We start from the raw sequence: 23,252 nt of genomic DNA, 5'->3' as shown, positions 1-23,252 counted from the left end.
GGTGAGAGGTGGGCCTGGCCCTGGTCGGTGTCCGCGGTTACATCAATTAACACGCTTAACGAGATCTTGGTATTTGATCTGAGTCTGGCCATTTGGTCTATACGCACTAACCAACTACGCGGGAACAGTTATGGACACTCGGCGTCGTGGTATCAGCCGAAGCCTTCGTGACGTCAGCGACTGAGCGGCGCGCGCCAGGTTGGACCGCGTAACGTGACTTCCTTTGTAATGAAGGTTGCTAGGTCTGCTTCCGGCGCCCACGCAACGTGCAGGTGTGCAATGGGCGATGGGCCCAGACCCCTGCGCGCTTAGGATTAGACCGGCATGCTGACCTCTCTGTTGTGCCTAGGTAGGGTTGCGACGTGTTGATCTTCCGAGGCCGGGCATGACCCAGGAAAGTGTGTCCGGCCAAATGGGATCGAGCGTGTTGGGTTATGTGGTGCACCCCTGCAGGGAAGTTTATCTATTTGAATAGTCGTGTCCCTCGGTAAAAGGATGACCCGGAGTTATACCTTGACCTTATGACAACTAGAACTGGATACTTAATAAAACACACCCTTCCAAGTGCCAGATATAACCCGGTGATCGCTCTCTAACAAGGCGACGAGGAGGGGATCGCCGGGTAGGATTATGCTATGCGATGATACTTGGTGAACTTACCATCTACTCTCTTCTACATGCTGCAAGATGGAGGCTGCCAGAAGCGTAGTCTTCGACAGGATTAGCTATCCCCCTCTTATTCTGGCATTCTGCAGTTCAGTCCATTAATATGGCCCTTTACACATATACCCATGCATATGTAGTGTAGCTCCTTGCTTGCGAGTACTTTGGATGAGTACTCACGGTTGCTTTCCTCCCTCTTTTCCCCTTTCCATTCTGCCTAGTTGTCGCAACCAGATGCTGGAGCCCAGGAGCCAGACGCCACCGTCGACGACGACTCCTACTACACCGGAGGTGCCTACTACTACGTGCAGCCCGCTGACGATGACCAGGAGTAGTTAGGAGGATCCCAGGCAGGAGGCCTGCGCCTCTTTCGATCTGTATCCCAGTTTGTGCTAGCCTTCTTAAGGAAAACTTGTTTAACTTATGTCTGTACTCAGATATTGTTGCTTCCGCTGACTCGTCTATGATCGAGCACTAGTATTCGAGCCCTCGAGGCCCCTGGCTTGTATTATGATGCTTGTATGACTTATTTATGTTTTAGATTTGTGTTGTGATATCTTCCCGTGAGTGCCTGATCTTGATCGTACACGTTTGTGTGCACGATTAGTGTACAATTGAATCGGGGGCGTCACAACCCGATGCGTGCCTCAATACCCATCGGACCGCATACATCGATATGTATTATTTCCAATAAGTCATTGGCTCACTCCATTGTTCCGGAGAACGGAGTTTTGGTCATCTTGCCCATGAGGCATGGTTCGCGAGTATCAAATGATTCATAATCAAGTGATTCCAAAAGCCCATCTACATGGAGTTTCTTCATGCGCTTTACACCAATATGACCTAAACGGCAGTGCCACAAATATGTTGCACTATCATTATCAACTTTGCATCTTTTGGCATCAATATTATGAATATGTGTATCACTACAATCGAGATAGACCAAAAATAGACCACTCTTCAAGGATGCATGACCATAAAAGATATTACTCATATAAATAGAGCACCCATTATTCTCTGATTTAAATGAATAACCGTCTCGCATTGAACAAGATCCAGATATAATGTTCATGCTCAACGCTGGCATCAAATAATTAACAATTATTTAGGTCTAAAACTAATCCCGAAGGTAGATGTTGAGGTAGCGTGCCGACGGCAATCACATCGAACTTGGAACCATTCCCGATGCGCATCGTCACCTCATCCTTAGCCAATCTTCGTTTAATCCGTAGCTCCTGTTTCGAGTTACAAATATGGGCAACCGAACCAGTATCAAATACCCAGGCGCTACTACGAGCATTAGTAAGGTACACATCAATAACATGTATATCAAATATACCTTTGTTCACTTTGCCATCCTTCTTATCCGCCAAATACTTGGGGCAGATCCGCTTCTAGTGACCAGTCCCTTTGCAGTAGAAGCACTCAGTTTCGGGCTTGGGTCCAGCTTTGGGCTTCTTCCCGGGAGTGGAAATTTTCTTGCCATTCTTCTTGAAGTTCCCTTTCTTTCCCTTGCCCTTTTTCTTGAAACTGTCGTCTTGTTAACCATCAACACTTGATGCTCCTTCTTGATTTCTACCTCCGCGGCCTTAAGCATTGCGAAGAGCTCGGGAATTGTTTTGTTCATCCCTTGCATATTATAGTTCATCACGAAGACTTTGTAGCTTGGTGGCAGTGATTGAAGAACTCTGTCAATGACACAATCAACTGGAAGTTCAACTCCCAGCTGAGTCAAGTGATTATAATACCCAGACATTTTGAGTATGTGTTCACTAACAAAACTATTCTCCTCCATCTTGTAGCTATAGAACTTGTTGGAGACTTTATATCTCTCAACCCGGGCATTTTCTTGAAATATTAACTTCAATTCTTGGAACATCTCATATGCTCCATGACGTTCAAAACGTCTTTGAAGTCACGGTTCTAAGCCGTAAAGCATGGCACACTGAACTATAGAGTAGTCATCAGATCGCGTTTGCCAGACGTTCACAGCGTCTAGATTAGCGGGGAGGGGGCTTGTCACCTAGCGGTGCATCAAGGACACAATTCTTCTATGCAGCAATGAGGATAATCCTCAAGTTACGGACCCAGTCCGTGTAGTTGCTACCATCATCTTTCAACTTAGCTTTCTCTAGGAACGCATTAAAATTCAGGGGAACGATGGCACGGGCCATTGATTTACAACATAGATATGCAAATACTATCAGGACTAAGTTCATGATAAATTAAGTTCAATTAATCAAATTACTTAAGAACTCCCACATAATAGACATCCCTCAAGTCATCTAAGTGATACGCGATCCAAATCAACTAACCCATGTCTGATCATCACGTGAGATGGGGTAGTCATCAATGGTGAACATCTCTATGTTGATCATATCTACTATATGATTCACGTTCGATCTTTCGATCTGTAGTGTTCCGAGGCCATGTCTGTACATGCTAGGCTCGTCAAGTTTAACCCAAGTATTCTGCATGTGTAAAACTGTCTTACACCCGTTGTATGTGAACGTAGAGTCTATCACACCCGATCATCACGTGGTGTCTCAACACGACGAACTGTAGCAATGGTGCATACTCAAGGAGAACACTTTTACCTTGAAATTCGGTGAAGGGGTCATCTTATAATGCTACCATCGTACTAAGCAAAATAAGATGCATAAAAGATAAACATCACATGCAATCAAAATATGTGACATGATATGGCCATCATCATCTCGTGCTTTTGATCTCCATCTCCAAAGCATCGTCATGATCTCTATCGTCACCGGCTCGACACCTTGATCTCCATCATTGCGTCGTGGTCATCTCGCCAACTATTGCTAACTCATAGCAATAAAGTAAAGCAATTACATGGCGTATGCATTTCATACAATAAAGAGACAACCATAAGGCTCCTGCCGGTTGCCAGATATCTTACAAAACATGATCATCTCATACAATAACGTATATCTCATCATGTATTGACCATATCACATCACAACATATACCCTACAAAAACAAGTTGGACGTCCTCTACTTTGTTGTTGCAAGTTTTACGTGACTGCTGCGGGTTTCTAGCAAGAACCGTTCTTACCTACGGCAAAAACCACAACGGTGATTCGCCAAGTTTTCTGTTTTAACCTTCTTCAAGGATCGGCCGTAGTCAAATTCGATTCAACAAGTAGGAGAAACAGACACCCGCCAGCCGCCTTTATACAAAACTAATTGCATGTCATTTGGTGGAACCGGTCTCATGTGCGTGGACATGTGAGGTTGGTCCGGGCCGCTTCATCCCACAATACTGCCGAATAAAAATAAGACGTTGGTGGTAAGCAGTATGACTATCACCGCCTACAACTCTTTGTGTTCTACTCATGCATATCATCTACGCATAGACCTGGCTCATGATGCCACTTTTGGGAATCGTTGCATGGAAAACAAAAAAAACTTCTACGCACACGCAATGATCTATCCATGGAGATGCATAGCAACGAGGGGGGAGTGTGTCTACGTACCCTCGTAGACCGTAAGCGGAAGCGTTTCACAACGTGGTTCATGTAGTCGAACTTTTTTGCGCTTCAACGATCAAGTACCGAGCGCACGGCACCTCCGCTTCTGCACACGTTCAGCTCGGTGACGTCCCTTGCCTTCTTGATCTAGCAAGACGTCGAGGTAGTAGATGAGTTCCGTAAGCACGACGGCGTGGTGACGGTGATGGTGATGGTGAAGTGATCTCCGCAGGGCTTCACCTAAGCACTACAAAAACATGACTGGGGATGTAAACGGTGGATGGGGCGCCGCACACGGCTAGGCAATTGCCTAGTGTGTGCTAGGGCGCCCCCTAGAGCTATTCTGTTACTAGTAACCGAATAATATTCTGTTACTATCGGCTATATAGGAGCGATCCGACTAATCTAAAACTAACAGACCCCAACCCGATCCCCCCACCGCCGCCACGACCACCTGCTCGCGCCAGCGCCGGCCACCTCCCCCAGCGCGCCTCCGCCCCAGCGCGCCTCCGCCGGCACCCTCCCTAGCGCGCCTCCGCCGGCCCCCTCCCCCAGCGTGCCTCCGCCGGCCCCCTCCCCAGCGCGCCGCCGCCGCCCCCTCCCTCAGCGCGCCTCCGCCGGCCCCCTCCCCAGCGCGCCGCCGCCGCCCCCTCCCTCAGCGCGCCTCCGCCGGCCCCTGCTAAGCGCGCCGCAGCCGGCCCCCTCCCCCAGTGCACCTCCGCCGCCCCCTGCCCCAGCGCGCCGCTGTCGAAACCCTGCCGGGCGCGCCGCCGTCGACCGCCTGCCCAGCACGCCACCGCCACGACCTCCCTCCCTCAGTGCGGCGCCGCCTAGCCCCTGCCTCCGTTAGAAACAAAAGTACAATTTCGCTAATTCCTGCAGTTCTGTGGTTGCACAAACTGGTGGTTCATTTTGCTAATTCTTGCGGTCTACAATTTCTTTTTGTTTTGCTAAAACTGGTAATTTTGGTTTGTCAGAAGATGGTGAACTGTGGGAGTACTTCCCTTGCTCTTTCTGCTACATCAAGGTCGAAAAAAGCCCTTCATCTGCATCTATCTGCCGGAGGAACACTGCTTTGACATCAGGAACGCTGTGAGAGAGCCTCTCCTCTCTTTTCCTTTTGCCTTCTAATCCCCAAGTCTTCGTTATCGCATATTAGTTTTGATCAAGACATAACCTTGAGCTAATAAATTGTTCTTGCTGGAAATGCATTTACAAAATTATTGACATCTTTTTGTTAGTAAGGCTGTAAGCAATCTGGAGATACCTAGTATGCCACTGTATGCTTCTTTATACAATCCCAAATGGATTATATAGCTCCTGTTAATAGAATAAATATTCTGGAAAAAGCTCAAATACTATCATACGGTCAGTTCAAAAAAATCTGACGAGCACTTGCAATGTACATAGTTTTTGCAGAAAAGATTTCAAAAACTCAGGTTCACCGATTTAATGAATTACTATAAGTTCAAATTTCCTAATATCCACAGTTCTGGTTGAGGAATTTAGGTAGTTTATTTTTCTAACCCTCGACTGTCTGTAGTTCATTAGTTCATTGTCACCACACATATTGTTTACAAACTTAAAGTTCAGAGGGTTGGTTGTATTTAGTACTTCTAATTGGACTATTTAAGTCCAAATGTTTACTTTGCATGATGGAAAAAATTGTGTATCATGTAGTTCCTCCACTAGAGCCACTGCGGCCCCCGGCAGCCCATGGTGGAGGAGTTCGTCGCGTCCATCAGTCCAACCCCATGGCTTCAGGGCGTCCGAGTTTCGTCGCGGCCATCAGTTCGGACACCTGCGTCACTGCGTGTGTTGCAACCATGGCCATTTGTGTCACTGCGTGCTCCGTCACCGGCCTCCTGCGCACCGTGACCCCTGCCACACTCCTTCCTCTCACTGAAGCCGCTCGTGCCCTCCCAGGCTTGATATCCTGCTGCAGCGATGAGCTCCTGTACATCGCCGAAGTTCCATACCTGCTCAACGGCACCAGCACGAGGATGCAGCAGCTAGGCTGAACCCCAGTTCGTGCCTCAAGGTCAAGTACGCGGACGCCTGCGAGGAGGTATCCATCTCTCTCTTCCTACTCCTATGCTTTATTTGTACCAAGCTTTTGCGAAGATGCTTAAATGCACATGTTTCCTATAATCTTTACATACACACTCTTTCTATTTTGTCCCTCGCGTAGTCACTTTGCCTTTTTATGCTTAAAGGCACCTTCAGTGCAGGTTCTCCGGTGCGCCAAGTATTGCCGGCAGCGATGCCTGCTTACGTCTTCCTCGTATGATTCGCCAAGGCCGCGTCCTCCTCTGAGATAAGAAGAGAGACAAGGAGGTAAAAGGAACACCAGATTTTTACAAATTCTGCAGATGTAGTACGTATTTGCCATTTTGCCAAAGCAGTGAGTCTATGTGCTGATGTTTCTCTTGTCTTCTCTTGGATGTATTTGTCTAGATGGAGAGCACGGTCTTTTTTTCGTGGAGCTGGCGCTGCTGCAGTACGGCCTAGTCCAGTCTAAGGCCTCCATGGTTGCTGCTGCTGTTTCCGCAACCAGGCTACCCCGAAGAAGACCCCTATGTGAATTGACAATCTAAATTATAGTATGTGTTTTTTGTTTATAATTGAAGTTCAAAAATATCATTGGCAGGGGTACAGAAATGATTATAGTCGTTATAGCAAAAAAAAGTGCAGAAACTTAAAGAACAAAATTATTGATACACGTAAACAAATTGGATTTATGTGTTATGTAGTATTGGTACTTAAGAACAAAAGTTCAAATTTCAAACTTTCAATAGTTTAGTGCTATGTAGAAAGGAACATAAGTCCACCCTACAAAAAAAACCCAGTAAATGCATTTCTGTTATGATCTAAATTTCTGGTCTGTCTCTTTTAGTCTCTAACAGAGAACTTCCGCTGATATTGTAATAATCGGTAGTTTTTTTATATTTAGCCCATCAAGTGTTAAGATTTCAGTGAAGTAAAAATAGTTTAGTGGCATTGCTAAAATCACAGAATAGTTGGTGTGTGTGCAGAAATATCGTCAGTGCAAGTTTCAAAATTCTGTAACTTCAAATATATCAGCTAAATAAGTAATGATTTGCAGCGAGTTTCTTCAAAATTCTGTAAAGTTTAGATATATCACCTAAATATCGTCAGTGCAAGTTTCAAAATTCTGTAAGTTTCTATATATCATAAAGAAAAATCGATGAGTCACCATCTGCTTTATATTCATGTTGTCTGCAGCACAAGTAGCAATGGGGCTGACTGAGAGTGATCCCTGAACCATTTCATTAAAGGCCATGGTTTCCAATAATGCTAATGCTACTAGAAAGGAACTAGAGGCCATGAAGCCTCTTAGCTTCTTCAATTAGCATGTTTGGCCAGTCCTGAAGCGCCTCCTCAAGCTCTTCGACGATAACCAGGCGCCCATCAAGGACAAGAGCTACAACATCCTTGTTGACACCACTGGATGGCAAAAGCAATGAACCAATACCTACCACTACCCGTCATGTAAAAAATGCTACTTCCGTTTGTTTGGTAGCCTTCCTTAATTACCACTTGATGCTCAGCCCTCGCCGCCTCCTGTGCAGTACAATGCCGCCCTTGTACAAGGTTCAAAGACATTATACTGAGAAGGAAAGGAGATGCTACGGTCAGCAGCTTCCTCGTGCCATCGCGGTATGGTGTGAGTCCCTTGTTCATCCTCTGCCATTTGTTTTAGTAACTAGCAGCAGCATAACCCCACCTGCACATTTTTTTGTAAGTTCTACAAAATTTAGAGCTTCAGTCCAACTATGTTGCTTCTGCGATTATCCATACGTAGAAAATCACACTAAAGATTGTTTTGTTCTCTGAACCTAAACACATTTTTTCTTTGAGCTTAAATGCATTTATTCTCTGAACATAAATGGGATGGTTCTCTGAACTTAAGTGTGTGTGTTCTATGTGTATTCTGTGAGTGTTAGAGAACAATGAGTGTTGCCTGTCAACTACTGGTTTGGCCAGTTTCAAATTTTGGCCTGGTTGAACTTTTGATAGAGCATCGGTTTGTTCTCTGTTCTAGTGCACTCAAAGCATAAAGGAGGGTTTGACCTATTATTGATGGATCACTATAACTTAACTTATCATGTCAGTTCTAGTGCGGCACTAGCGAAGGTACAAATGTACTGAATGTTCACACCTTTAATCTTTTAATTTTGTGAACAAACATCAATTCAGTAGGAAAAAGGAACATAATAAGTCAACTTTGCAAGTGCATCAGTTCACCTTGAATAAAATACAGAAGTGCACCATCAAATTTTCCATCAGTTCGCTTATAAAAAAACAGAAAGTTGGTTGTGTAAAGAAAACCGGAGAATCAATGTCAGCCTAGAAGTTCACCAGGGAACTCCACGCAAGTGCACTCGTTAGAAAACTTTTGGTTTACTATATTTTATAGACTGCAGAAATTTTAAACTTTTGTGATCATGAGGTCACGGGTTCAAGTCTTGGAAACAGCCTCTTGCAGAAATGTAGGAAAAGGCTGCGTACAATAGACCCAAAGTGGTCGGACCCTTCCCCAGGGACGCGGCTCGTCTGCAGTGCCTTCACGCACGGCAGAACTGCCGTACGGGCCAAAATCAACCATTCATTCACTTTTCATCCCATCCAACGGACTGCTGCTACTCACCAACAAACGAACAGAAGGGTCCAACGAACTTGCTTGTTTCTCTATACTCTGAATCTTCTCGCGCCAAAAATTAGAGAGAGGCCTACTGCATGGATCATAAAAGTATAGGGCTGTTTGTGACACTTATAGGAATAGCTCAAAAGATTGATCAGAAAAAATAACTTTGAGGTGGTTTCGTACCCTACAAACAATTTCATCTTGTGTTCTGCGATAGGAACTTTGGAGTGATTCTTTGTTGCACGTTGAGGGATTGTTATATGATCCAATTATGTTATCGTTGTTGAGAGATTTTGCACTAGTGAAAGTATGAACCCTAAGCCTTGTTTTCAAGCATTGCAACACCGTTTGTGCTCACTTTTATCACTTGCTACCTCACTGTTTTTATATTTTCAGATTACAAAAACTTATATCTACTATCCATACTACACTAGTATCACCATCTCTTCGCCGAACTAGTGCACCTATACAATTTGCCATTGTATTGGGTGTGTTGTTGACACAAGAGATTTCTTCTATTTGGTTGCAGGGTTGTTTGAGAGAGACCATCTTCATCATACGCCTCCCACGGATTGATAAACCTTAGGTCATCCACTTCAGGGAAAATCGCTACTGTCCTACAAAACTCTGCGCTTGGAGGCCCAACACGAGTCTATAAGAAGAAAGGTTGCGTAGTAGACATAACTCGCCTCGGCTAGGTAGAGGACTACGCTCCATGTTGGATCTATCATGGGTCGATGGGCATATTCATCAACATCTACTTCGATCTCAACCAAGATCAAAGAAAGTTTGGTCCATGGAGCTCGGGGGCTCAATGTCAACATTGCCTCATGCGATCATGCAAAATTTCTTGACAACAGACCCATTTTCATTCTCACCACCTCCTTGAGCGTCGTTTCAATGATTCCTTCAGTGGAATTGTGAAGAATTGAGTCTACAATGACCCCGTAATATTTCACCGCGACTCAATGTCGGAATCTCTGGGAATCACCGATATACTGAGGCACTGTTGGATCAGAGCAGAAGTTGCGCGAGTTCAGGCCGATGAGTCCAACACTCATCTCAGACATCTTTTGGAAGATCCAACTGTACATCTGCTCTGGAATTCTCATATCAACAACCCTTCAAAATTTGATCTCGATCCGACGGTGCTAACTCTAGGGGGGCCTAAGGAGTGCATCTATCTTGAGTCTGTTTTCTGCGAGAGAATAAATCCGCCCCGAGGGCCTATTGGACCACCCACATGTTGGGCCACGATCTACCTCCATGAGGGCACCCCTATCCCATATCCACAACAGTCGTGGTTTTCTCACGGCCAATGTCCTCATGAAAGGACTAAGTCTTGAGGCCATCGCAACTAGGTGGTTGCTTGGACAGGGTTGATTGGAACCGAGAGTCACGGATTTACCCAGGTTCAGCCCCTCATGGTGGAGGTAAAAGCCTACATCCTGCTTGATTATTATTGATTGTGGTGGTCTCGATTACAAGGGCGATATTTCGCTACCTCTGTCTCGAGAGCTATCAAAACATCTATCTCAAGACTTATCAAAACATTTGTCTCGAGACCTATCAAAACATCTGTCTCGAGACTTGTCTGTCTAAAAACTCTCCCTTCTGATGACCCAGAGACTCCCTTTATATAATAGCTGAGTCCTTGGGGTTACAAGAGATTCCGAGTTATACCAGCAGTCGAAGTCCTACTCTAAGTCCTCTAAGTCTTTTGTGCCTTCCAAGTTGGGGGTCTCCCTCTTGTATTTGGACTCCTTATGGACGGAACTTCACACTAGGTCCAGATCCTGTAGCAGGCCGGGTCCTAAGCAGGTCGGGTCATGACTGTAGCATGTGGGGTCATGACCTTAGAGCCAACATGTCTCGAGAGACTTATCTTCAGGCCGACTTAACTCCAAAGCTGACTTAACTCCAGAGCTGACTTATCTCTAGAGCTGACTTAACTCCAGAGATGACTTAACTCCAGAAATGACTTATCCTCAGAGCCAGGTCTAGCCACAGGTAACTCTCCAGACACAACTAGAGGTAGCTGCAACTGAATTATTACAACGTTTTTAAACCGAAACCGGCAACAATCGGATAGGCAATCAAACAGGAGGGAAGAAAGAGATAACACATAAAGTAGTGCACAAAGCTAGCCACTAGAAGAGCTGCCTATCATATAACCAATCCAAGCTATCATAAGGAGCTCCCCTTGGTGATGATCTAATAGTGAGAGACACTTAAGTAGGAGTGAAGCTTGACATTGCCGCAAAGCACCTTCCATTGACGCACAAAAGAGCCTATCATTTTGAAACATCTCCAACGTATCTTCTTTTCCAAACACTTTTGCTCTTGTTTTGGACTCTAATTTCCATGATTTGAATGAAACTAACCCGGACTGACGCTGTTTTCAGTAGAACTACCTTGGAGTTATTTGTGTGCAGAAATAGAAGTTCTCATAATTGGACGAAACTTTATGAAGTTTTTTACGAAGTTTTTTATGGAATATATGAAAAATACTAGTGCAAATATCTACCAGAGGGGGACCACCAGCAGCCCACAAGGCAGGGGGCGCGCCCACCCCCTAGGGCATGCCATGCTGCCTTGTGGGTCCCATGAGCGGCCATCTCACCTAATTCCAAGACCACATATACCATCTCACTGAGAAAATAATTAAGAGAGAAAGAATCATTGCGTTTTACGATACAGAGCCGCCGCCACCTCCTGGTCTTCATCGAGAGGCCTGGTCTGGAGTCCATTCGGGGCTCCGGGGAGAGGGATTCATCATCGTCGTCATCACCAACCCTTCTCTATCAAAAATCTCATGATGCTCACCATCATAGTGAGTAATTCCTTTGTAGGCATCTTGGAGGTAGATGGAGATGGATGAAATTTCTTATGTAATTGAGTCAATTTGTTAGGGCTTGATCCCTAGTATTCACTATGTTCTAAGATTGATGTTGCTATGACTTTGCTATGCTTAATGCTTGTCACTAGGAACCGAGTGCCATGATTTCAGATCTGAACCTATTATGTCTTCATGAATATATTTGAGTTCTTGATCCTATGCAAGTTATATGCACCTGTTATTGTTCTGAACCGTAGATCCAAAGGTGACAATAATCGGGACACTCTTTGGGAATGACTGTAATTTGAGGAGTTCATGTATTCACTATGTGATAATGCTTTATTCCTGTTCTCTATTAAAAGGAGTGCCTTAATTACCCTTAGTTGCGATTAGGACCCCGCTGCCATGGGAGGGTAGGACAAAAGATGTGATGCAAGTTCTTACTGCAAGTATGGATGACTATATACAGAAAACATGCCTACATATGATTGATGAATTGGAGCTATTGTGCATCGCTCTAGGTTGTGGTTGTTACATACTAAATTTGACCCAAATATCCATCATCACTCCATGCCTATGCTTTTGTAATATTGTCTTTGCTCAAGTTGCTACTAATGGTGCTATTCCAATTGGTACAAACTGCTATTACTACCACTGTTACCATTAGTACTATTACTACCGCTATCATTGCTATCATATTACTATACTGCTAATAAATTGCTACAAGGAAGTGACTTATCGGGTGTGGTTGAATTGACAACTCAAATGCTAAGGCTTATAAGTATTCTTTGGCTCCCCTTGTGTCCAATCAATAAATTTGGGTGAAATACTACCCTCGAAGGCTATTGGGATCCCCTATACTTGTGGGTCATCACATGCATAGATAACACTTCAGACTTCTACAAGACTAGATCTGAAAGCAAATTCATTTCGCATCAACCATAAGCTCCACAAAGTAGCAGATGTAATCAAGTTGATAACAACAACATTCTTCCTCCTCTTACAAAAAATAACAAGGTCATCAAATCAATTAGAAATATGTATATCCAGGATTCCCACAATAGTCTCCCAAGTTTTGATAGCTACAATATATTCAAAAAACAAATGTTGAATGCATTCCAATTCACTACATAATACATATGTAGGATTAACCACATGGCATATCTTAGCTAAGTTGGCTCTAGTCATACTTGCATTGTTATATATAAGCCACAAAAAGACATGAATATTTGGAGGAGTTTCAAGATTTCAAATGCAGTCTCGAAGATCATGATTGATTCCCCAAAATTGATCATCTTATAAAATGATTTAACTGAATAAATACTAGATGACTAAAGTAACCAAATAGGAGCATCATCCTTAGATGTAAAAGCAACTCTCTTAATGCAATCAGTCAGGTCAAACCATATGGAAATTAATTGCGCATCCACACATCTTCTAAAGGTAAGTTTCAGCTCAGCCCCATCCCAAACTTGGCTAACAGTATCATCATGTTGTTGGCAAATCGAAAGTAGGTCCCCAAAAAATAGTTTTAACCGAACAATCACGATACCAAATGTCATTCCAAAAGGCAATCTTATGACCATTCCCAAGATTCCAACAATAGAAAACTTTGGCAGTAGATAATGCTCAAGTCACACCTTTCCAAAAAGGAGAACAAACCCCAGTTTTAGACCAAAGCAGGTTTGGATTTGTATTATTATATTTAAAATCGACCTGGGTTTTCTTGTCATTAGGGCGACATCAAAATATCTTTTTCCCTAGGAAGCAAGCATAGCCATATTAAAATCCCATTGATTAGGAACCGCAAGCCCACCGAAATCCTTCTTCCTCGACACAAGCCCCCAATTAGCAAAATGATATTAGTGATCATCACCTAAATTACCCCAGAAAAATTGTGCCATTTGAGAAGTAATTTATTCAATCGCCCATTTAGCGAATTTAATCATAGACATGAGGTGAGTAGGGATGTCGGCAATGCATGTAGTAAGCAATATGAGTTTACCCCTATAAGAAAGGTTTTTACCAAGCCAACCAGAAATATTTTTTATGATCCTATGAATAATATGTTGGGCATATTTCCTCTTTAACTTTTTGTATTGCATAGCAACACCTAAATATTTACAGGGCAAAGCCTCAATCTGATAACAGAAGATTTGTGCATAATCATTGGCAACATCATCTTCTAGGATATGGAGATCACTTTTACGAAAATTAATTTTCATACCGGAAATATTTTAATACAAGACAAAATCTTTTTTTATTTCTGGCCTACTCAATAGAGGCTTGGAGGAATAGGATAGTGTCATCAACATATTGCAAACAAATCACACTCCCAGGTATGAGGTGTCGGAGTAGACTAGTAATTAAATCATGATTAGCAGCTTTGATCATCATAGTACAAAATGTATCAGCAACCAAACTGAAAAGCGGAGGAGAAAGAGGATCCCCTTGTTTGAAACCTTTACCTCCAACAAAATAAGGTCCATTAATATCATTAATTGTCACACAAAAATAACTTTGAAAGAGGGTAATACAAATCCACCCAATCCATTTACTCCCAAAACCTCTATATGTGAGCATTTCCACAAGGAAATCCTAGCTCACTCTTTCATAGGCTTCTAATGATCAAGTTTTAAGATCAAACAACTATAGCCAGTCCTATGGACTCATGAATGAACTCATGGGACCCCACACTCTCAAGAATAAATTTGCCTTGAATAAAAGTAGTGTCATATGGAGATATAAGCCTACCATAGATACTAGAAGCCCTGTAGTCATGGCTTTAGTAAAAAAATCTAAACAACACAATTACTAAGACTAAGAGCATCTCTAGCAGACCTCGTATAAAGCTGCGATCCGCAAAATAACCGCCAAAATACGGGTCGACGCGGAAAATGTTGCCTGAGCAGACCCCGCAAACCTGTCCGACTCGTAAATATTTTTGAGGGGTGCGGCAAAATCCCATCCTGAACCCGTGAATATGCAGGTTTCCGCCTCGCCCCTACGGTGCCCCGTATCCCAGGAAAGCGGTTGGCGGGAGGGACATTTCAGCCCGCGCCCTTTCTCCACCTCCTTGCATCGCAACCCGCCATTGGTTCCGCCCGTCCGCCCCGGCAATTCCGGCCAAATCTGTGGGCGGAATCATGCCACGGGGGCGCTCCACTACTGCAAGATGCTGCTAACGCGACACTACGATTAGAGACCCTTTGACGAAACTATGTGCGATGCATTAATCGCAAACGGTGATGTAAAAAACCCGTCAAAAAAGATGCAAAATGTTTGCGATGATCAAGCCATCAAACACGGTTCCTATTTTAGTTGCGTGTGCGATGCAGGGCACACGGTTGATCCATCCGAAATGTTTGCGATGAGATAGAACAACAGAAACAGGCAGCCATATCAAGGTGTGTGCGATATACGCCATACAGTTCACTCAGATGAACTGTTTGCTACGGTTACTACAGTTAATTCGTGTGCGATTCTGTGTGTACAAAAAAATTTGAAAATTGCAAACTAGTTGCTTGAGGTGGCTAGGAGTATCGCACACGATGCGTCTATGATTACTCGTGTGCGATGATTAGTAAGTTACCGTTTCCTTATGTTAACACGTGTGTGAATTTGCAATATGGACATTTAATATGCAAATGCCTTCTGGACATCGAGCACACACTTAAACTCAATGAACAGTGTACGATACTAATACTTTCCATGAAAATTTAAGAACTTGGCTAACAACATTTGAGTAACATATATATAGTGGTTACACTATTCGACAAAAGGAGGATCTTCGTAACACGGTTTTGACAACCATATGGTCCATATCTACATACTTAACATAGTAACAACTATCACATTTTAAAAGGCTGAGGGCCAACAACCATTTGGTCCATATCTACATACTTAACATAGTATCAACTAGCACATTTTAAGAGGCTGAGGGCCAACAACCACAACAATCCGCTGGAAGCAGCTTGATCACGGCGACTCGGCATCTCGTCAATGAAAAGGAAGAGCCCTCCTATGCCTTGGTAGAGCATGAGTAGAATAGTGTCTCCAATTTGCCAATACGGATGCATTGCCACGACAAGCCAAAACTTGTTAATCTGAATGGTTCCATTTCCGCGGGAAATGCAATACCTTGCACTACTGCAAGATGGTCCAAATGCGACTGTCGAATCAGAGACCCTTCGACAAAACTATGTGCGATGCAATAATTGCAAACGGTGGTGTAAAAAAACATCAAAAAAGGTGCAAAACATTTGCGATGGCGGTGACATCAAACACGGTTCATATTAGATTTGCGTGTGCGATGAGTGGAAAACGGTTAGTCTAGAAGAACTATTTGCGATGATGCAGAACAACAGAAACGGGCAGCCAGATGAGGGTGTGTGCGATATACGGCATACAGTTCACTAGGATGAACTGTGTGTGATTAGGCAACACAATGGAAACGGTTCAACTGAACAAGATGTGTGTGATACGCGGCAAACATGTCCGTAATCAGAAATGTGTGCGAAGACCAATAATAACATAGACGATTGCTGCTAATAAGCCGTGTGATTTGCTCTGTCTATAGAAGAATAACATGTATATATATATATAAAACTAAAATAAACATCTAATTACATAAGTGAATATACAGATTATTCGCACACACCTCAATATATTGCGTGCATTCTAAAGTAGGAGAAACGATCGTCTAGTCATCTACTTCTTGTGACACTCCCGCCACTGCTCTGTGGCTCAATCCCTCATCTGGGGCAGGAACAAGACACTTCCTCATGTCAACGATCCGCCTGTACATCTCTTAGCTTGTGTACGCGTCCTTGGCCGCGTACTTGACGTGTTGTTCATCCAGTCTCGCATGCCAAACACTGTGCCAGGCGATCTTGTCCTTCTTGCTATCATCCTTCATCTTCATGTAGTAGGGGTCGATGATGGCTGAGGCGAGGTCAACCAGGGAGTTTAGCTTGTTGTTGTCACTGCCCCATACCTTGTAGTGGTGCTGGATGTTGACAAGATTCGGGCATTTCAAGCCCGAAACCTTGAGCGCTTTTAGATCGTTGGTGGTGTCCACCGTAACGAAACTATAGTCGGAGCTGTTGATAAACCTGGAGAAACGCTCGCAAGGCCTTGTGGTCAGGTGGTAGTGGTAGACGAGGACCTCATCTTGCACGCACAACTGGGCGACGACAACCTTCTGATCGTGCCCGACACGACCGATGGTGTACTCGAGGTCGAAGCCGACCACTTGGTACTTGTCCCCGGCAAGGAACTGCTCCATAGTTTGAATGGGGTTCTCCATCGAGTCCGGATCGTTCTTGTACACCACCAGAGGGCCTTCCCCCTCACGTGGGTGTCTACTACGTGATGTGTGGTGAACTGCCCGCCGTTGTCGTCGTCGGCCGCTGGGAGCGCCAGTGGAGCCACGGTGAGCACTATTGGAACCGCTGGGTGTCCTCTATGTATGTGTCGTCGTGGGTGTTCTTATTGTGTCGTGTGACGCGAGAGGTGAAGGTAAATGGTCGCAGGAATAAAAGGGGGTCGGGCGGCCTGGATTCTCGGCGCGTCCGCATGGCAGTTTTTGCAGCGCGTAACTGCATCGTCATGCCGCGCCCGGCGCAACCGCATGCACACGAACATGCATGATCGTGCCCCGGCCCCAAACACTGGCAGCACGCGTGGAAGGACGATAGCAGAGCACCCAGAGGGCCGCGAGAACAGAGCGCGCGCGGCGGGACGCGAGCAGAGCTGGCCGTGGCCGCCTCAACCGCAAGCAACCACATGCATATAGCAGTTGAACATGCAGGAAATGGTCGCCTACAAGTCGGCCGACAGTTGTGTCGCTGCATAGAGAGCGGTCGTGTGCTACTACCTCCGTCTTGGTCTATAGTCCCCTTTATATTCTGCGCCATACTTTTCCCTTAAATTTAACCAACCAAATGTTAATGCATGTTATAAAAATTATATAATTGGAAACTATGTTCAAATACGAATCCAACTATACAATCTTTGGCGACATGCATTCGTATTTTATTAGTTAAATTCTACTTATAAACCAGGACAGGGGTATAGTAGGTAATTAAACCGCAAATGTTTTTTTTGTATTAACCGTATGTGTACGTGGCCTTTCGTCCTCCTCTCGCACGTCTTGTCACCTTGCTGTCGCAGACGGCTTTCAGCGCAAGCTTGCGCAGCGCGCGGGGGCGTTCTTCTGGCCAAACGGTGGATCGAAGTGGCGCCAATGAATAGTCGGTTAGCCCGTTCCCGCGCAACCTCGCAGGTTCCCGCGCAAGATTCCCACCGACTCGATGAAATCCCCCAAAATCCCAATGCTTACCAGCCTGCTATATAAACCCTCACGGCCGGTGAGTCCTACGTCGCATTTTCCCCTCCCTCCCTGTAGCTTATCTCGTCTGCTTCTCCCACAATCGCCAAAGGCACCGGTCCGTCGTCGTCGCTCAGCCACTCCACTGTGATCAGAGGACAGCTCCAGCTGGGAGGCTACACCACGGCGCGGTGCAGTCCCCGGCGTAGTGTAGTGCGCGTGGTGTCCCTGTTGGGTGTGCATGGAACACCCACCACACGCTCCGCCGCCGCTGCCCGTCGGCATCTGTTGCCGGCTGCCATTGCCGCCACACCACCGTCGAAAGCCAGGAGCATCGCCCGCTCCGCTGCCGTGACCCGAAGGCAGGAGGTGGCAGTCGTGGCCGCCACCCCACTGCCGGCCATCACCCGCTCCGCCACCGCGGCCCGAAGGCGGGAGGTGGTGGTCGTGGCCGCCACCCCGTCGTCGGCCGCCGTGGCCGCTAGCCCACCTTCGAGTGCCGAGGTCATCATCCGCTCCGCCACCGCCACCCGAAGGCGGGAGACGGCGGTGGAGGCCCGCACGTGCGTCAGCGACCTTGCGCGCTACACCGAGTTCCTGCGGGAGGAGGAGGAGCGCATCGTCGAGCACGCAAAGAGCCTTACCGCCGCCGTGGCCATAGCACGCGCCGCCTCAGAGGTGAGGAATTAGGAGATCTACGAGGAGAACACCGCTTCAAGAGGGGTCATCTGGAGCGGCAAAGGGCGTTCGAGGTGAGCGTCCTGAAGCTGTAGCTGCATATTTTGACAAACTGCAGTGTTACAAGGTTGACAAATGGCAATGTTACTAGATCAACAAATGTCAATCTTTCCAGTTTGACAAATGGCAACATACCCAATATGACAGATGCAAATCTTACCAAATTGTTTGTACGTGGTTGCACATGGGTCATCCAAAACAACTGTTTGCGTTGAAGGGATGCACAAATCCTGCGCTGCGAATTTTCCCTTGACTTAAGGGGGAAGACCGTAGCTCTCACTTTGCATACGGGTGTTCTATCGAAAACTTTTGCGAACAAGAGCTGCACAAATCCTGCTTGGAACATTTTCCCTTGGCTTCCTGGGGAAGCTGTCGGTTTGCATACGGGTGTTCTAACTAAAACGTTTGCGATAAGTGTTTTATATTTAAAATCCATTGATGTTATTTTCAAAAGAAAATCGCTTGATAAGTCTGTACATTAAGAGAGAAAAATGCAAGTTCGTTCAAACCATATCTTTCATTCAGTCACACTGCGAATTTATATTCATATGATCGTGAATTCGAGATACAATATCAAACCCAAAAAAATATTTCCGGCGGCGGCGGAGGCGGCGTGCCGTGCCCTCGTTGTTGTTGTCGTCCTCCGGGACGCCTTTGTTGAAGTCTTCAAGGCAGCACAGAATGTTCTTCACTTGTAAATCAAACATCATGTCATCGCGCAATCGACGGGCGGGGCGCGGGAGGACGGCAACTGGCTCCGCTGAGAGGTAGCGGTTGACGGCGGCGTCCCATGCCGCTGAGGGGGGGGTGTGCGCACGGGCACGGGCGTGGCAGGTGCAGCCAAACGCACGGGGACCGGCGCCGCGGTGGGTGGAGGGGCGCGCACGGGCACGGGCGCTAGCGCTGGCATGTACACAAGCTCGCGCGGGTCCGCGGAGACCTCGCCGACGCCCGCGGCTTCCAGCTCTGCGATAGTGCTCGATGACCAGCCCGTCAATGCTACGGGGATAGTCGCTAGCGCAGGCGCGGGGATGGGAGCTGGGACGGGAGCGGGGGCAGCAACCGCCGCAGCCAGCTCGTTCAGGGCCATGTCCATGAGGCCCCATTCCTCCTTATTTTCTATCTCCTCCGGCTTGGAGTCGACTTCACCGAACTTGAAGACTAGTGGCAGATGATCATTCTGCGCCATGGCGTTGGTGGAGGTCTGCGGGAGGGAGGGGAATAGGAGGCGAACAGTAAGGCTACTCGTATTAAACAACGACTCGGGCGCCATTGATGGAGAGGAAAGCGGGCGGCCATGGAAGTCATGGGGCTCGCTTCCCAATGAGCCTGCGCAGCGTACAGCTTGCACGCTTCCCGGTGAGCCTGCGCATTGGAGGACAACTTGCACGCCTCTCGGCCAGCCTGCACACTAGACTGCGCTCGCACACCTCCCGTTTAGTCAAGCAGCTGTCCGCACAGCACCTCCTATAGCCATTAAAACCAAGACACGTGGCGTCACGTGAATGGTTAACATAACCCACACGATTTGAATTATACAAATGTTTGAGTTATTAAAGTGGCAGCTATTTTTTCAAAATTCCTTTGTTGGCTGTTATTCGAGTGCGCCTTCTCTCAAAATGGACATGAAAAATACCACAGCATGTCGGGTGCCATTCCATGATAGCATGCCAAGTTTCATGAATTTCAGATGAGTTTTGGATTTACTAGAATTTAAAAACAAAGTATCTCAACGTTTTGCCGACAATCAACAGTGCCCTGGTGTTTGAAATTCATTCCCATTTCTTGCATGGGAAAGCATGCACCGAAGGACACATATTTGATTTTAAACCAATTTATATGCACTGGAGCATGTGCATGTATTTCAAATTTTAATTATGCACATAAAAGCATCAAAAACTTAATTAATGTTTAAAAATGTCCAAACGAACCCCAAAAATTCCAAAATTTAACACAACACTCCTGTTGTTCTATGTTGACACTAGAGAAAAAAATTGAAATCAAGAAGAGGCAACAGATATTATTTTGTCCCCAAAGGTGAAACGTTCCCTACCGAAAACATCAGGCTTGTTGTGAGAAGCTCTGGTTTGTGAGAAGCTTATGCCCAAACCTGCCCCAAATGGGACAAAAATTTTACCACGACATGTTGATGCCGCTCCATGATAGCATGCCAAGTTTCATGAATTTCAGACGAGTTTTGGATTTACTAGAATTTAAAAACCAGGTATCTTAATGTTTGCGGCCGAGTGATGGTGGCAAGGTGTTTGAAATTCATTCCCATTTCTTGCGTGGGACCTAAGCATGCACTGAAGGACACAAATTTGATTTTCAACCAATTTATATGTACCGGAGCATGTGCATGTATTTCAAATGTTAATTATGCACATAAAAGCATTGAAAACTCAATTAATGTATAAAAATGTCCAAACGAACCCCAAAAAATTCCAATTTAACACAACACTCCTGTTGTTCTATGTTGACACTAGAGAAAAAATGAAATCAAGAAGAGGCAACGGATATCGTTTCATCGTGAAAGGTGAAACTTTCCGTACCAAAAACATCAGGCTTGTTGCGAGAAGCTCTGGTTTGTGAGAAGCTTATGCCCAAACTTGCCCCAAATGGGACAAAAAATTTACCACGGCATGTTGATGCCGCTCCATGATAGCATGCCAAGTTTCATGAATGTCAGGCGAGTTTTGGATTTACTAGAATTTAAAAACCAGGTATCTCAATGTTTGCGGCCGAGTGACGGTGGCAAGGTGTATGAAATTCATTCCCATTTCTTGCATGGGACCTAAGCATGCACCCAAGGACACAAATTTGATTTTTCAACCAATTTATATGCACTGGAGCATGTGCATGTAGTTCAAATTTGAATTATGCACATAAAAGCATTGAAAACTCAATTAATGTATAAAAATGTCCAAGCGAACCCCAAAAATTCCAAAATTTAACACAACACTCCTATTGTTCTATGCTGACACTAGAGAAAAAATTGAAATCAAGAAGAGGCAACGGATATCGTTTTGTCCCCAACGGTGAAACGTTCCCCACTGAAAACATCAGGCTTGTTGTGAGAAGCTCTGGTTTGTGAGAAGCTTATGCCCAAACATGCCCGAAATGGGACAACAATTTTACCATGGCATGTTGATGCCGCTCCATGATAGCATGCCAAGTTTCATGAATTTTAGACGAGTTTTGGATTTACTAGAATTTAAAAACCAGGTATCTAAATGTTTGCAGCCGAGTGACGGTGGCAGGGTGTTTGAAATTCATTCCCATTTCTTGCATGGGACCTAAGCATGCACCCAAGGAAACATATTTGATTTTTCAACCAATTTATATGCACTGGAGCATGTGCATGTTGTTCAAATTTGAATTATGCACATAAAATGCCTCGAAAACCCAGTTAATGTATAAAAATGTCCAAATGAACCCCAAAAAATTCCAAAATTTAACACAACACTCCTATTGTTCTATGTTGACACTAGAGAAAAAAATGAAATCAAGAAGAGGCAACGGATATCGTTTTGTCCCCAAAGGTGAAACGTTCCCCACCAAAAACATCAGGCTTGTTGTGAGAAGCTCTCATTTGTGAGAAGCTTATGCCCAAACATGCCCCAAATGGGACAACAATTTTACCATGGCATGTTGATGCCGCTCCATGATAGCATGCCAAGTTTCATGAATTTCAGACAAGTTTTGGATTTACTCGAATTTAAGAACCAGGTATCTCAATGTTTGCGGCCGAGTGATGGTGGGAGGGTGTTTGAAATTCATCCCATTTCTTGCATGGGACCTAAGCATGCACCCAAGGACACATATTTGATTTTTCAACCAATTCATATGCACTGGAGAATGTGCATGTAGATCAAATTTGAATTATGCACATAAAATGCCTAGAAAACCCAGTTAATGTATGAAAATGTCCAAACGAACTCCTGTTGTTCTATGTTGACACTAGAAATTTTTTGAAAGCAATAAGAGGCAACGAATATCGTTTCGTCCCCAAAGGTGGCACTTCGGTACCGAAACCATCAGGCTTGTTGTGAGAAGCTTATACCCAAACCTGCCCCAAACGGGACAAAATATTTGCCACAGCATGTTGATGCCACTCCATGATAGCATGCCAAGTTTTATGAACTTCAGACGAGTTTTTGATTTACTAGAATTTATAAACCAGGTATCTCAACGTTTGTGGCCGAGCGACGGTGGCAGGGTGTTTGAAATTCATTCCCATTTCTTGCATGGGACCTAACCATGCACCCAAGGACACATATTTGATTTTTCAACCAATTTATATGTACTGGAGCATGTGCATATAGTTCAAATTTTAATTATGCTCATAAAATGCCTAGAAAACCCAGTTAATGTATAATAATGTCCAAACGAACCCCGAAAAATTCCGAAATTTAACACAACACTCCTATTGTTCTATGTTGACACTAGAAATTTTTTGAAAGCAATAAGAGGCAACGCATATCATTTCGTCCCCAAAGGTGGCACGTTCCGTACCGAAAC

At 45.1% G+C, this 23,252-nt stretch overlaps 1 long non-coding RNA gene across 1 annotated transcript; it reads left to right on the top strand.

Annotated features, from left to right (window-relative positions):
• Positions 1-6,384: 6,384 nt before the first annotated feature.
• On the top strand, positions 6,385-8,705 carry LOC109783972 (uncharacterized). The gene is made up of 3 exons (XR_002237788.4): positions 6,385-6,757; positions 7,401-7,667; positions 7,748-8,705. It is a non-coding gene; the product is annotated as an uncharacterized lncRNA (long non-coding RNA).
• Positions 8,706-23,252: the final 14,547 nt, after the last annotated feature.

This window comes from Aegilops tauschii, chromosome 1, assembly GCF_002575655.3.
Source record: "Aegilops tauschii subsp. strangulata cultivar AL8/78 chromosome 1, Aet v6.0, whole genome shotgun sequence".
Classification (NCBI taxonomy): domain Eukaryota; kingdom Viridiplantae; phylum Streptophyta; class Magnoliopsida; order Poales; family Poaceae; genus Aegilops; species Aegilops tauschii.
Note: the sequence above shows the minus strand (reverse complement) of the source record. Positions and strands in the feature narration are given on the sequence as shown.